Raw genomic sequence first — 15,842 nt, 5'->3', positions numbered from 1 at the left:
TTTGCAACTGGTGGGGCCAGTACCTACCTCCCAAAACTACTGCAAACTAAGACCCATACCACTCACTGATCTAGAAAGGAGGAAACTGAAGTAATTGTTGGGTTGCGATGCCAATATTCATGTCACCAACCTAGCTTTTTCAATATTTTCTTGACGTTCTGAACAGGGTGAGGGTCCTTTATGTTCTTGCTTTACTCTATGCCTCTACCCAAGAAATGGAGCACCTTGAACCCTAAGGACAAGTGTAAAGAGTCACTTAAAATATTTTATAAGGATAAAATATACATAACATAAATTTTACCATTCTAACCAGTTTAAGTGGATTCACACTGTTGTGTAACCATCACCACCATCCAAGACATTAAGTACATTCGCACTGTTGTACCATCATCCAAGGGCCACTTTTAATGATATAATAAGACCATATTTATTAAGCATCGTAGTTTTTTTAAACATCTTTATTGTGATGTAATTCACATACCATACAATTTAATGGAGTTTCATATTTTCACAGAGTTGTGCAATGATCTCCACTATCAATTTTAGAACATTTTCATTATCCCCCAAAGGAACCCCGTACCCTTGGCAATTGCTCCCACTTTCCTCCCAAGCTCCCCAGCCATAAGCTATTTTCTACCACTAATCTACTTTCTTTCTTTTTAAAAATTTATTGATTTTTAGAGAGAAACATCAATTTGTTGTTCCCCTTTATTTATGCAGTTATTGGTTGCTTCTTGTATGTGCCCTGAGCAGGGATCAAACCCCAAACTTTGGGTTATGGGAACATGCTCTAATCAACTGAGCTACCTAGCCAGGGCAAGCATGATATAGTTTTATAGCATTTTCCCTACTATGTCATTTGACCCTCATTGGTAACTACCTTTTTTAATCTAAGACAGGCTGGGCAGGTGTTACAAAGACATTTAGGAAACCAAAGCTCAGAAAGGTGAAGTGACTGAGCTGAGAGAAAGGATAGTCTTTCCATGAAATGGAAACTGGCATAACTGCACATCCACATGCAAACACACATACACACACACACACACACACACACACACACCTTTAAACAAACAAACAGCCTTAGCAGGTTTGACTCAGTGGATAGAGAGTCGGCATGTGGACTGAAAGGTCCCCAGTTCTATTCCGGTCAAGGGCACATACCTCAGTTGCAGGCTTCTCCCAGACTGAGCCCTGGTTGCCCACTCAGCCTGCTTGTTCAGTCGTTTGGTCGTCCCTCACTAACCCCCCTGCCGGCCTTGTCACCCCACGCAGCCTGCTGTTCGGTCATCTGTCCAGTTGTTTTGGTCATGATGGCCCCTGGCATTTTATATATTAGGATGACAGATTAATTGGATAACCATAATAAAAAAAGAACCTTCTACCTACAGAAATGCAAATCCAGGTGGATCCGAAGCCTAACTATATAAAAAATGCTAAGAGGATATCTTCACGAAGGAGTAGACAGAATAGGACACAAAAAGTGCTAACCCTTAGGGGAAAAATGATCAACTGAACATTCATTCATTCATGTATTAGAGGTAAGAGGCTCTGTTCAAAAGCTGAATCATGAAAAAAGTCAAAAGGCAGGCCAGAGAGACATACTTAATACTTTCAGCAATAAAGAATTTAAATTAAAAAAAAAAAAAAGGCCAGAGAACAGGAGAAGAAAAGTTATGACCTGGAACAATCTCCATGATGTGTTGGTAAATAAAAAGTGTCACAGACACAGAAAAGCGCAGAATGAGAACAATAAACAGACAGGGCGCGGCGGGCCCTAGAAGTCAGAAAATGGCGTTTCCCTCCTTCAACACCGTCACTTGATTTTCTGAGGGACATTTTGCATCTTCTTTTGAAATGAGTAGTATTAAGTGAAAGACTCGGTTTGAAAACCTAACCTGATAGCATTCCCACTTGGGAGTGTACAAGGCCTGTGCTCACCAGATCTGCCGAGTCACACACCCTGCATGCCCGCCATAGGCCGCTGGCACCCAGAGCCCCGCTAGCAGGCCTCAGACAACCCCGCGAGGTCCAGCCGTAAGGGAGGCTCCCCAGGACTTCCTTGCCCTGAATTTTCTATAATACTGTTCTGGATATTTTTATCTTGTTAATTACTTCAACAGTAGGGAAAAGAGAGAGAATTAGTCACCACGACTAAGGAAGTAGGGTGTTTGAAGCTCGAAAATGAAAGCTGTTTCTCATTAGTAAGTTGTGATCGTCTTACTAATGCTGAGAAACCCGGCCACTCTGGCAGAGAAGGCAGAGCTGAGGGGAAAGGGCTGAGCCAGGAGGAAGATCTGTACCCCGAAAGCTGCAAGGACCCAAATGGGCTCTCAGGTGGTTGCCAGAGAAATGTGTAATTTATATATATTCAGTTAAAAGAAGAGTATTATTTGGATGTCCCAGTGGTCTCCAGCCTAGACAATTCCAGAAACAAACTGGTTCCTTCCCCAAATTCTAAATAAATCTTACCAGCGGGCAAATACAGATGGTTCTTTCTGGATGTGTTCTCGCCAAGAAAGGTCCTTGAGAACTGCTGGGTGCTTCTCTCACTACTCGAGAATATAAAGGGAGTGGAGACTATAAAGGAAGTCGAGAATAAAGGAAGTTAAATGAGCACAAGTGAAATTTTCTGAGATTAGAATAGACTCTGCCAATGAGTGCGGGTGGGGCTCTGATAAAAGCACATAATATTTAAATGACAATTCTCTTCAGTAACTAGGATTTTTTACTTATTAAGCCCAGCTCTGGGAGTCACTTTTACTCAGCAAGGAAGTCATGTCTACTCAGCACAGCACCGGTTGCAAATGCCTACAGGCCTCTTGTTTAGAGTGATACTGATTATGTCCTCAGACTAATTACCTCAATGTCTGACCCATTCATGCCCATGATGGGGTCGCCTAGGTTTCTCCCTTGAGGTCTGGATTGCTCAGTTTAGCTGTTTTCCCTTTGCTAAAAGAGGGTGTTGGAGAAGGGAAGATAATCTCTTCATATCTCAGTTCAAATAGTTAATGAGTGCATGATGATGTGCTCTTTTTTTCATTTAGGGTCTCAATTATTTTTCCAGGATTCTAGTCAGGACATCATTCATTCAAAATATATATGATAAGGGTTCACTCCCCTGGAGGGTGGGGAAAGGTGCAGTTCTTGCTCAGGACACAGAACAGATTGCCCACCTACAGTTGATGGGGAGATGTCCCTCCAATTGTGAGGACAGGAGCACCTTCGGACCTGAGCTCTGTTGTGGGAAGGGACCTAGCTCTCCCCTCTCTCCCATAGGCTGTGTGACGTGTACATCACCAAATTCATCCACTTCCAGTCCCAGGAAGTGGCCCCTGCCCTGTATTGGACAAACTGCTGGATGTGCCATCCACTACCCATCCCTGTAGATAAACATCTGATTTAGTATCCAAGCTGCCGGATACTAAAGAGGGGCCTTTCTGGTACCTTAGCTACCCCGGCCTTAGCGATCTGGATCCAACGTGTTGCCCCAGTTGGACTCTGACAGTGCAAAAGCAAATGCCTTCCGAGGTGCCAACTTGCTCCTGTCGGGAGACAGGGCAACTGGAACATCTGAACAAAGGGGCCTGGGATCCACCTTTGGGGCTATTTTTAACCCTCAAGAGTGAAGACCTTCTCCTCCCTATACCTGCCCCTTCCATACACAGATTTACAAGTCCATTCAAGGACTCTGCCCCATGATAGCAATGATTCTTACACACTCAGTGCTGTGTGTGCCCCTTTAGAGTGTTATTTCTTTAGTGAACATAGGCTTTCCCCTGCCTTCCTTCTAGCAATGTAACACTTATATCCAGGGCATTAATAAGAGACTTCCAAATATTCAAAACAGTTCCATCCATTGATCATATCACCTTACACGGAGTAAGATGAGAACTCCAAAAACGAGGGGGACCCCGGTTACTCAGGAACATTTCCAGGGGGCATTACCAACCATTTCCACTGTCAGGATCCTTCCATTGGAAGTGGTTGTGCACAATGTGTGTTTGCTGAGGTCATTCATGGCCCTACTTCAGCTCTGGAGACGCAACACATCATCCTCAGTTTCTGGGCCCAAGTGGTGTTGGATGCCTGTATAACCCTTGACTTTCTACTGTGAGTCAACGTGGATGGCCAACAATTGGTGTTACACCTGAACCAATGGGACTGGCAAAGTAAAACAATCTATCACTAGGCTTAGGTAAAAAGCCTCCTGGATCTCTAAAGTAGACTCGGGGGGACTATCGAACCTCTTTTTCTCACTTGACAATCATTGGGGTTTGTGGTTAATCATCTTATTTGGAGTGATATTGATTATGACCTCAGACTAATTACCTGGTTCTTGACACAGTCCCTCAATGTATGACCCATTCATGTCCATGATGGGGTCGCCTATGTTTCTCCCTTGAGCTCTGAAATATCAAAGGATGATGGTGAGAGTCTGGCTCCAAGCCACAATCCCATGTGTGGTTTTTCAGGCCCAGACATGGGCAATTAAAGAGGCCTTACCTGGCCAACTTCACAGGTAAGCTTCCCTCACCACACCAGATAGACGTGTTAAATTAACTTGTTAAGTGGTCTAATTTATTAAATTAGCCAGGCCTCCACAACAGTGTGGAACAATAGGATCAATAATAGACAGCTTTACCATGTCTTTTAGTTAAATGAGAATACTTACAAAGTATTTCTAATAGCTATGATTTTTTAATTTAGGTTTCTGGTAGATATTTTTATCAAGTTGGAGACTCTTCTGATTGAGTTGCTGCTGAATACAACAAATGAACAATTCCTAAATAGGTGCCGGGAGCCGGTCCATGCTTGCTGTTTCAAGGGACCTGGCATATATGGCATACTGTTCTTAATATGTTTGCTCACCTTCTTGGCACTATGTGTTTTAACCAAGGTCTCTGAGAAAGGTTGTTTCCCCAGGTAGGGATTTTCCCCTGAAGTTAGGGAGGGAATAAAACCTCTTAACTAAGTGCCAGGCGGGTAATTAATCACTTTAACTATGAACAATCGTGCTTAAGCTACATAATCTTTACTCCCTGGAATGAAGATAAGAAAAGCCCTAACCTTTGTAATAGAGATTGATAGGATTGAATCAACTGGTATAAATACAGATGCAACAAGACAACAAGACACAGAACTTAGAATACAGAGCTTACAACACAGAACTAAGAAGAAGACAGAACCAGGAGGCACAGAACCTACACAGAACGTTCTCTAGAGATAGAAGAACTTCGCTGGAGAGAACATGGCAAAAGATCCTGGACAGAAACTGGCCTCAGAACCTAGAGACAGAACCTAGCGAGAGAACATGGCAAAAGATCCTGGACTGAACCTGACTACAGAAATTGGCAAGAGAACCTGACTAGAACCTGGTGACTGAACCTGGCTGGAGAACCTGGACAGAACCTGGATGGAGAACCTAGCAAGAGAACATGGCTACAGAACATGGCTGGAGAACCTGGAGAACCTAGCAAGAGAACATGGACACAGAACCTGGCTGGAGATCCTAAGCAGAACCTCTCTGGAGATCCAGACCAGAACTTGGCTGGAGATCCTGGCTGGAGATCCTGGCTAGGCTGCTGATCAACTGAACGTTGTCTCCGTGTCATTCCTTCTTCGCCGACTCCGTCCACACCTTTGGGGACCCCTGGACCTGCTGGGGTGGGACCCCAGCAAATAGGGACCTTTCTGGTACCTCAGCTACCCCAGCCTCAGCGTTCTGGATCTGATGTGTTGTCCCAGTTGGACTCTGACAATGCAAGAGCAAATGCCTTCTTAGGTGCCACAGACAATGGGGTAATGGTTGCCCATCACCAGTGACACCTGACCTGGAGGATTTCCTTGCATGAAAAGGGTGAAAATGGTTAAGCCAGGGAGGAAGGGAAGCTTAAGGAAGTCATCACCAAGGGAAAGCAAATGAACCCAAAGCACAACCAGCCCAAGAGACCTGAGAATTAAGGAGGAATCATATTAGAAAAAAGTAAGCTGATAGGTGTCTCTGAACTCCTAAAAAGATTTGTTATTCATCAAAAAGTAAAAGTCAAATCAGGCAACAAAATTCAGAAATTAGATGAAGATACCTAACAATGGAGGAGAAATGCATTTCAGAAGAGTAAAGAGAATAAAAGATTAAGTACCTCTTACACTCAGAGAGGAAGTTACTACTCCCTAAAATTATCTCATAAATAACCTTTAGAAACTTTAAGTGACATCCCATGTATTCAAGGCATACTAGGTGTACTGGTTAATAATGCAGACTTTTTTCAATAGATGGATTTACACATATCTATTTATATAAAAACCCTGGGTGTAACATCATGGCCAGAACTGCGACCAACCGGAAGGAAGTCAGTCCTGCAGGGGTCGTCTTGGAAACGGCTGTGCCCTCCCCCAGCTGTTTCCTGGAGGGTGGGGTTTCAGGCAGGAACCAGACCTCAGGGCGATGTTTCAGGCAGGAACCCGCCCTCAGGTTGAGGTTTCAGGCAGGAACCAGTCCTCGGAGCAGAGCCTGGAAGTGAAATGATTTGTAATGGATCTATTATTGAAGCTACCTTTGGAAATACTATATCTATAGATCAGTGGTTCTCAACCTTGGCTGCACATTAGAATCACTTGGGAATCTTTTTAAAATCCTGATTTCTGGGCCTCACCAAAATGCCTCTTTTTAATGTTTCCCAGGCACCATACTCAAAACTCTCAATTCTAACTTCTATCCTTCTGAGCCAGGATAAAGCCAGAAGAAACTATCAATGAACAAGTAAATAAGACCAGCCTGTTTTCTTGTGGAGAAAATTTGCTAGCATGAGAAGTAAGACCCTTGGTTTAAAGAATAAAAAAAGAAGTGACAAAAAATGTCTAAAGCCAAGGATAATTCAAGCTGCACGTTTACAACTGTGCAATCTTCAGCACTTATGTAATATTGGAAAACCCATATGACTCATTTTCATCTAATTTTCTAAGCCTTGCTAGATGTTTTCATAGAGAAAAAGATCCTATCCAAGAAAAGTCACAATGAAAAGACTCCAAAAGGTTAAGAATCTAACGAAGAAATTCAAAGACATAAAGATTTAAGTGGAGGGTAGAAATAACTGACACTTTTTCAGCTTTTTTTTCCCCATTGAAAAATCATGTCACACCATTCTTCTTATTTGTTTTGTTTCACTCTTTGTATTTTAATTCAGAGGAAATAACATGCCCTGAAAGAGATCTAGGTGAGCATTCAAGATTTATTTATTGATTTCATTTTCTCACCTCTACTCCCATATTTCACCATTCATTTCTTGGTTAGACATGTTTGACAGAATAAAAGTTCAGTAGCTGTTTCTGGTATTTTTCCTATGGGAAGGAAAGCTTAAGGTTGTTGAAAAAGTCAAGGCCCATTGGTATAATTTAGGTTAACTGTAGATAGGCGTTCCTCCTCTCCAACCTAGGGGATTCTAAATTCCTTTCGTTGTCAAATAATTAAAACAAAGAGTTTGTCATGAGTGTCTTTATTCTGCTCCAAATTGCTTGCATTTATTAACCAAATATGCCAATTCAAAATATATTTCAAAATGGCCTCAGTTAATTTAGAAAAAAAAAATTGTCATTTGGGTCTAAGGCCTTTTGGCTATAGTACATCTGTCTTCCCTGGCCCCTTACCAGATAAGATGGGGGTCTCCCTCACCCTCCCTGGAGCTCAGCTTCCCTCCATCTGTCTACCCCACAAATGGGTGTTTCAGCCAAATCAGACACAGTCACTATTTCTGACTAGGAACCCTGTCCAGATTCCTGTCCTTCTTCCACTCACAACAAATAATGAAATTTTAACAGCCTCATTCAAAATGTTGATCATTGAAGTTTTTTTCTGATTATAAAAGTACTAGAGGCCGGATGCACGAAAATCCGTGCACTGGGGGCGGTGGGGTGGGGGGGAGGCAGGGAGTTCCTCAGCCCGGCCTGCGCATTCTCGCAGTCTGGGACCCCTTTGGGGATGTCCACCTGCTGGCTTAGGCCCGCCCCCCAGGGGATTGGGCCTAAGCTGGCAGTCAGACATCCCTCTAGCAGCACAGGAGCCTTCAGGGGATGTCCAACTGACAGCTTAGGCCCGCTTCCCATGGGAAGCGGGCCTAAGCCACAGTCAGAATCCTTAGTGCTGCCAAGGAGGTGGGAGAGGCTCCTGTCACCGCCGCTGCACTCACAGCTGTCAGCCCAGCATGTAGCTGAGCGGAACTCCCCTTGTGGGAGTGCACTGACCACCAAGGGGCAGCTCCTGCATTGAGCATCTGTCCTCTGGTGGTCAGTGCGTGTCATAGCAACCAGTTGTTCTACCATCAGGGTCAATTTTTCATATTACCCTTTTATTATATAGGATTACATACCTCATACAATTTTGAAAATGCCAAAAAGAATAATAAGAAGTATAAAATTCAGCAGTAACCCCTTTGTCCATAGGCATCATGTGTATGTGTATGTGTAGATGTAAATGTGTATATGTGTAATGGATCATAATGAGAATTCAAATTTTTGTCAACTTTCTCCCTGAATTTTATCTCAGCCTTCTTCACCACTATTTCCTTTAAGGACTAATCCTGAGCAGTGTCCAATCACCAGCTTCTCCTTTCTCTCCTCATCTGCCTTGGCCCCATCTGCTTGACTGAATCAGAGAATTTTTTAACAGAATTTTCAAATGTTGAATGCTGCCCTCTGGTGAAATTCACTCTGGCCATGACCACTGGCATAAACTACCTGTGGGTCTTGAATATAATAGCCCCTCTGGATAATAGGATATCCGATTTCATGGGCCCAGGAATTTGTTATTGGCCTGGACAACAGAAAAATGTCTGGAAAATCCCCAATACATCGAGGGTCCAGGCAGATGTCCTAGGGAGGTATCTTACTTCTAAATAATCCATGAGTCAAAAAGAAAGAAATCAAAAGGAAATTAGGTAAGTAGAAATCTGAACTGAATTAAAATAAAAGCAAAACATATCAAAATGAAGCAGTACTTAGGGAAATGTTATAGCACTAAATACCTAGAAGAAGCAGGGGTGGGGAGGAACAGGAAGGCAGGATAAATGGGCATAAGGCATATTTAGGAGGTCAAATGAACTTGACTGAAGTGGTGGTTTCAAAGGCATGTATATATAAATATATATGTTAAAACTTATCAAATTATGAATTTTAAGTATGTGCCATCTGTTGTTTATCAATTATACCTCAATAAAGCTATTTTAAGCAGACATATGGCTAGTGGCTACATTATCACACGGAGCAATTTGAAAGCAATTACTAAAAGACAACTAAAAGAATGTATAATTAACTAGCTAGTAGAGGTAAGATACACTTTTTTTAAAAATTATTTAATTCACCTAAACTAAAGGAAGTCAAAGAAGTTAACAAAAATAAATTGGCACCACAAATAAAAACAACTAAAAATATATTAGATTTAAACTCAATCATACTAATAACTACTGGCCTGGTGCACAAAAATTTGTGCACTCGGTGGTGGGGGTCGGGGGGTCCCTCAGCACAGCCCGTGCCCTCTCACAGTCTGGGACCCCTTGGCTGATGACCATCTGCTGGCTGAGGCCTGCTCCCCAGGGGATTGGGCCTAAGCTGGCAATCAGACATCCCTCTGGCAGCCCGGCAGCCCTCGGGGGATGTCCACTTGCCAGCGGGGAGCAGACCTAAGCTGCAGTCGGAAATCCTTAGCGCTGCTGAAGAGGCAGGAGAGGCTCCCACCACCACTGCTGTACTGGCAGCCAGCACCCTGGCTTGTGGCTGAGCAGAGCTCCTCCATGTGGGAGCTCACTGACCACCAGAGGGCAGATCCTGCATTGAGCGTCTCCTGCTGGTGGTCAGTGTGTGTCATAGTTACCAGTCATTCCCAGTCTTTCTGCTGTTAGGCTCAGTTTGCATATTACCCCTTTACTATATAGGATAGAGGCCTGGTGCACGGGTGGGGACCAGCTGGCTTGCCCTAAATGGTGTCCCGGATCAGGGTGGGGGGTCCCGCTTGAGTGTCTGGCCAGCCTGGGTGAGGGGCTGATGGCTGTTTTCAGACTGCCTGCACCCCTTCAGGGTGGAGGTCCCCACTGGGGTGCCTGGCCAGCCTGGCTGAAGGTTTGAAGGCTGTTTGCAGGCAGGCCAAGCCTGCAACTGAAGCTCCCAGTCTCTCCCTTTTTTTCTTCCTTTTTTTCTTCTGGGATTTATTTACCTTCTGTAATTGAAAGTTTGTTGCGGCTCCAGCTCCAAGGCTGGCTGGCTGAAAGCAGGTATCTGGGGTATGTTTAGCTTCTATAATTGAAAGCATAGTTGCTTTTGGAGTTGCTGCTTTCAGAGCTCAGAGACCGGCTGTGGCAGGAGGGGAGCCTTGGCTTCCTCCATCGCCAGGGCAACCAAGCTTCATGTTTGCTTCAGCTGCGTGGCTGCCAGCCGCCATCTTGGTTGGCAGTTAATTTGCATATCAACCTTATTAGCCAATGGGAAGCATAGTGGAGGTATGCTTAATTACCATGTTTGTCTATTATTAGATAGGATAGTGTTATGTTATTATATATTACTAGGGGCCCGGTGCACAAAATTCGTGCACTGGGTGTGTGTGGGGGGGAGAGTGTCCCTCAGCCCAGCCTGCCCCCTCTCACATACTGGGAGCCCTCAGGCGTTGACCCCCATCACCCTCCGATCGCCTGATCGGCCCCTTGCCTAGGCCTGAGGGCTCCGCCAGAGGTGTCAGGCTTGGACAGGGGACCCCCATCTCCCCCTGATCACTGGCTCTGGCCCCCGCCCAGGCCTAAGGCCTCTGGCCCAGGAATCATGCCTGGGCAGGGGACCCCCATCTTCCTCTGATCGCTTGCTCCACCCCCCGCCCAAGCCTGATGCCTCTAACCCAGGCTTCAGGCCTGGCAAGGGGACCATCATATCCCCCCAATCCCCGGCTCTGCCCCCACCCAGGCCTGATGCCTCGGCCAGAGGAGTTGACCCTCATCACCCTCCGATCACCAATCACCGGATCGGCCCCTTGACCAGGCCTGAGGCCTCCGGCAGAGGTGTCAGGCCTGGGCAGGGGACCCCCAGCTCCCCGCAGTTGCAGGCTCCGCCCCTGCCCAGGCCTAACGCCTCTGGCCTAGGCGTCCGGCCCAGGCAGCGGGGACCTGCAGTGGCAGCGGGGGCCGCCGCGATTGTGGGCTCCGCTTTAGGCCCAGGCAAGGGACCCCTAGCTCCTGGGACTGCCAGCTTCGACCGTGCCCAGCTCTGCCAGGAGCCAGTCCATGCTTGCTGTTTCAAGGGACCTGGCATATATGGCATACTGTTCTTAATATGTTTGCTCACCTTCTTGGCACTATGTGTTTTAACCAAGGTCTCTGAGAAAGGTTGTTTCCCCAGGTAGGGATTTTCCCCTGAAGTTAGGGAGGGAATAAAACTAGTGCCAGGTGGGTAATTAATCATTTTAACTACGAACAATCATGCTTAAGCTACATAATCTTTACTCCCTGGAATGGAGATAAGAAAAGCCCTAACCTTTGTAATAGAGATTGATAGGATTGAATCAACTGGTATAAATACAGATGTAATAAGACAGCAAGACACAGAACTTAGAATACAGAACCAAGAGAGACAGAACCTAGGCACAGAACCTACACAGAACGTTCTCTAGAGACAGAAGAACTTCGCTGGAGAGAACATGGCAAAAGTTCCTGGACAGAAACTGGCCTCAGGACCTAGAGACAGAACCTAGCGAGAGAACATGGCAAAAGATCCTGGACTGAACCTGACTACAGAAATTGGCAAGAGAACCTGACTAGAACCTGGTGACTGAACCTGGCTGGAGAACCTGGAGAACCTGGCTGGAGAACCTACCAAGAGAACATGGACACAGAACCTGGCTGGAGATCCTAGCCAGAACTTCGCTGGAGATCCAGACCAGAACTTGGCTAGAGATCCTGGCTAGAGATCCTGGCTAGGCTGCTGATCAACTGAACGCTGTCCCTATGTCATTCCTTGTTCGCCGACTCCGTCCACACCTTTGGGGACCCCTGGACCCGCTGGGGCTGGACCCCAGCACAGCTCCCATCGCTGGCTCCACCCCTACTTCGTGCTATCACTGGCCAGGGCGGCAAAGGCTCCTGATTCTCCGATCATGGCTGGGGGGCAGGGCAAAGGTGGCCTCAGGGCCGCCTTTGCCCTGCCCTCCACCTCTTAGCTCCCCGCTGGGTTTCCGATCACTGTCAGTGGCAGGGGGCTTCTTCCTGCTTTCCCTTTCGCCTCCCTGCATTGTGCCTACATATGCAAATTAGCCGCCATCTTGTTGGCAGTTAATTTGCATATAGCCCTGATTAGCCAATGAAAAGGGTTTCGCCGTATGCCAATTACCATTTTTCTCTTTTATTAGTGTAGATAAATATTATTTTTTTAGATGTTTTTTGCTCAGCGCTTTGTTGTTTTTTTTAAAAAATTAAATCTTGCCGAAACCAGTTTGGCTGGGTGGATAGAGCATCGGCCTGCGGACTGAAGGGTCCCAGGTTCGATTCCGGTCAAGGGCATGTACCTGTGTTGTGGGAACATCCCCAGTGGGAGATGTGCAGGAGGCAGCTGATCGATGTTTCTCTCTCATCGATGTTTCTAACTCTCAATCTCTTTCCCTTCCTCTCTGTAAAAAATCAATAAAATATATTTTTTTTTAAAAAATTAAATCTTTATTGTTCAGATTATTACATTGGTTCCTCTTTGTTCCCACCATAACTCCCCTCCACCCAGTTCCCACCCCACCCTCCCCCCTCACTCCCCACCCACTGTCCTCATCCATAGGTGCACCCCCCACACCCTTCCCCCCCAAGAATAGTTAGTCCATTCCCTTTCTATGTCCCTGATTCTATTACAATCAACAGTTCATACTGTTCATCAGATTATTTATTCACTTGATTTTTAGATTCATTTGTTGATAGCTGTGTGCTTGTTGTTCATAATTTGTATCTTTACTTTTTCTTCTTCTTCCTCTTCTTAAAGGATACCTATCAGCATTTCATATAATACTGGTTTGGTGGTGATGAACTCCTTTAGCTTTTTCTTATCTGTGAAGCTCTTTATCTGGCCTTCACTTCTGAATGATAGCTTTGCTGGATAAAGTAGTCTTGGTTGTAGGTTCTTGGTATTCATCACTTTGAATATTTCTTGCCACTCCCTTCTGGCCTGCAAAGTTTCTGTTGAGAAATCAGCTGACAGTCGTATGGGTATTCCCTTGTAGGTAACTGACTTTCTTTCTCTTGCTGCTTTTCGGATTCTCTCTTTGTCTTTTGCTCTTGGCATTTTAATTATGATGTGTCTTGGTGTGGTCCTCTTTGGATTCCTTTTGTTTGGGGTTCTCTGCACTTCCTGGACTTGGAAGTCTATTTCTTTCACCAGGTAGGGGAAGTTTTCTGTCATTATTCCTTCAAAGAGGTTTTCAATATCTTGCTCTCTCTCTTCTTCTGGCACCCCTATAATTCGGATGTTGGTACGCTTGAAGCTATCCCAGAGGCTCCTTACACTATCTTCGTAATTTTGGATTCTTTTTTCATTTTGCTTTTCCGGTTGGGTGTTTTTTGCTTCTTCGTATTTCAAATCTTTGACTTGAGTCTTGCGATCCTCTGGTCTGCTGTTGGGAGTCTGTATAATATTCTTTATTTCAGTCAGTGTATGCTTAATTTCTAGTTGGTTATCACAACATCAAGGGTTTCATTAGATTTCTTGAAGATCTCACTACATTTATCGGCGGTCTCACCAGCCCTTTCGAGGGCCTTATGAAATTTATCGGCGGCTTCTAGACAGTTCTTTGAAGACCTTAAAAGTGTGGTTTTGAACTCTATATGCAGCAGTTTGCTTTCCTCCCAGTCTGTATTTTGTGTCCTGTTTCTTTGTCTCGGCATTTTTTATTCTTCGCTGTGTCGATAGAGTTCCTTTCTGTGCTAAGTGTCCCAATTACCTGAGGTAGACACTCTTGGTGCACCCCCTTGTGGGCTTTGTGCACAGTCTTGTTGTAATTAAGCCTTGATTGTTGTAGTTATCACTGTGAGGAATTGACCTCCAGGCCAATTGGCTGCGAGAATCAGCTGTGTCTGCAATGGGAGAACTTCTGTGCTGGAGACACCCCTCTGGGGCAAGACTTGCTTCAATGGGGCTTTGGTGCTCACTGAGTCTGCCTCCTGAATGTGTCTATTATGGTTCCACGGAGCTGCAAACTGGGTGGTCCCACTATGACTTCTGGGCTTCCTGGCTCCTGGATCTCTAGGGAGGTGCTAATCTAGCCTTTGCCTGAGGCTATGCAGCAAAAGCCTCCCTGGAGGGCTTGGGCGGAGCGGGTCCCGCAGGATCAACAAGGCAGGGCTAGCAGTTATGGCTGCTCTCAGTCTTGCCCTCAGAGGCTCTGCTTCTCAGTGTCCCAGTAATTGCTGCAAGCTCCTCAGAAAGGAAGCTGCCCTAGGGTTCTGACCAATGCCCTACAGTCCCGCTTCTCCCATATGAGTCTGGGTCCCTAGAGACTCGCTTGGAACTGGAGCTCAGAGCCTGAGAATCCCTCCGGATTGAAAACGACAACCACACCTTCAGCTGCCAGCCCGCTCCGCATGCACTCCGCACCTTAGTATTTTACTCCCATACTGGGCCTCCTCTGAGTCTCGGTATGCTTTTCCCTTTCCATCTAGTTGAAGAATTTCCACTCACCCAGCCTTCCTGTGGTTCTGGATGATGTCCGTTCCGTCTTTCAGTTGTATTTTTGAAGTGGTTGTGCGAGGCAGCAATCTCAGGTGTTTACCTATGCCACCATCTTGGTTTCTCCTGTTATAAATATTATATATAATTTAACTATTCAATTGTGCACCTGAAACCTATATAATTTTGTTAAGCAGTGTAACCTCAATAAATTCAATAAAAATATAATAAAAAATAAAAATTATTCAAAATGCGAACTCATATAAAGATTAAATTTCATATTGTACTTTACTGAATTACCTTTGATACATATAAACAATTTAAAACATGTCTTTAGCCATTAGAAAATGACAAAATCTCTTGTCTCGAGGTCTGTACACCTTTCTGTTTAATCTCACAGGCCAAAAAAAGAAGTAACTCTTCAAATATCATCACATATTACAAAACTAACAGTAAAGGATTTTGGTTGTTGCGAAAGACATGTTTCTGAGAATCGTTACAAAATAAGATCATTGTCTAGAGCTCAGATGGAAGTCAGATGATTCTGTGGCATTTTGAAATGTCATGTATCATTTCCTGTTTTAAACGGAAATGATCATTATTAATAACTAAGGCCCAGTGCACGAAATTTGTGAAATGGGGGGGGGGGGGGGGAGGGTCCCTCAGCCCAGCCTGTGCCCTCTCACAGTCTGGGACCCCTCAGCTGATGACCATCTGCTGGCTGAAGCCTGCTCCCCAGGGGATTGGGCCTAAGCTGGCAATCAGACATCCCTCTGGCAGCTCGGCAGCCCTCGGGGGATGTCCACTTGCCAGTGGGGAGCAGACCTAAGCTGCAGTCGGAAATCCTTAGCACTGCTGAGGAGGCAGGAGAGGCTCCCACCACCACTGCTGTACTGGCAGCCAGCACCCTGGCTTGTGGCTGAGCAGAGCTCCTCCATGTGGGAGCGCACTGACCACCAGAGGGAAGATCCTGCATTGAGCGTCTGTCTGCTGGTGGTCAGTGTATGTCATAGTTACCAGTCATTCCCAGTCTTTCTGCTGTTAGGCTCAGTTTGCATATTACCCCTTTACTATATAGGATAGAGGCCTGGCGCACGGGTGGGGACCGGCTGGCTTGCCCTAAATGGTGTCCTGGATCAGGGTGGGGGGTCCCACTTGAGTGCGTGGCCAGC

At 45.4% G+C, this 15,842-nt stretch overlaps 1 protein-coding gene across 2 annotated transcripts in view; it reads right to left on the bottom strand.

Moving 5' to 3' along the window:
• Window positions 1-2,618, bottom strand: part of CASP8 (caspase 8) — a 28,532-nt gene extending 25,914 nt beyond the window's left edge. The window contains exon 1 of one of the 2 annotated variants that reach the window (XM_036319592.1): window positions 2,470-2,618. The gene's annotated coding sequence lies outside the window, so the exon portion shown is untranslated. The remainder of the gene's footprint in view (window positions 1-2,469) is intronic. The other variant, XM_036319593.1, reaches the window with a different exon arrangement.
• Between the last annotated feature and the right edge of the window lie 13,224 nt (window positions 2,619-15,842).

This window comes from Myotis myotis, unplaced genomic scaffold, assembly GCF_014108235.1.
Source record: "Myotis myotis isolate mMyoMyo1 unplaced genomic scaffold, mMyoMyo1.p scaffold_m19_p_8, whole genome shotgun sequence".
NCBI lineage: Eukaryota > Metazoa > Chordata > Mammalia > Chiroptera > Vespertilionidae > Myotis > Myotis myotis.
Note: the sequence above shows the minus strand (reverse complement) of the source record. Positions and strands in the feature narration are given on the sequence as shown.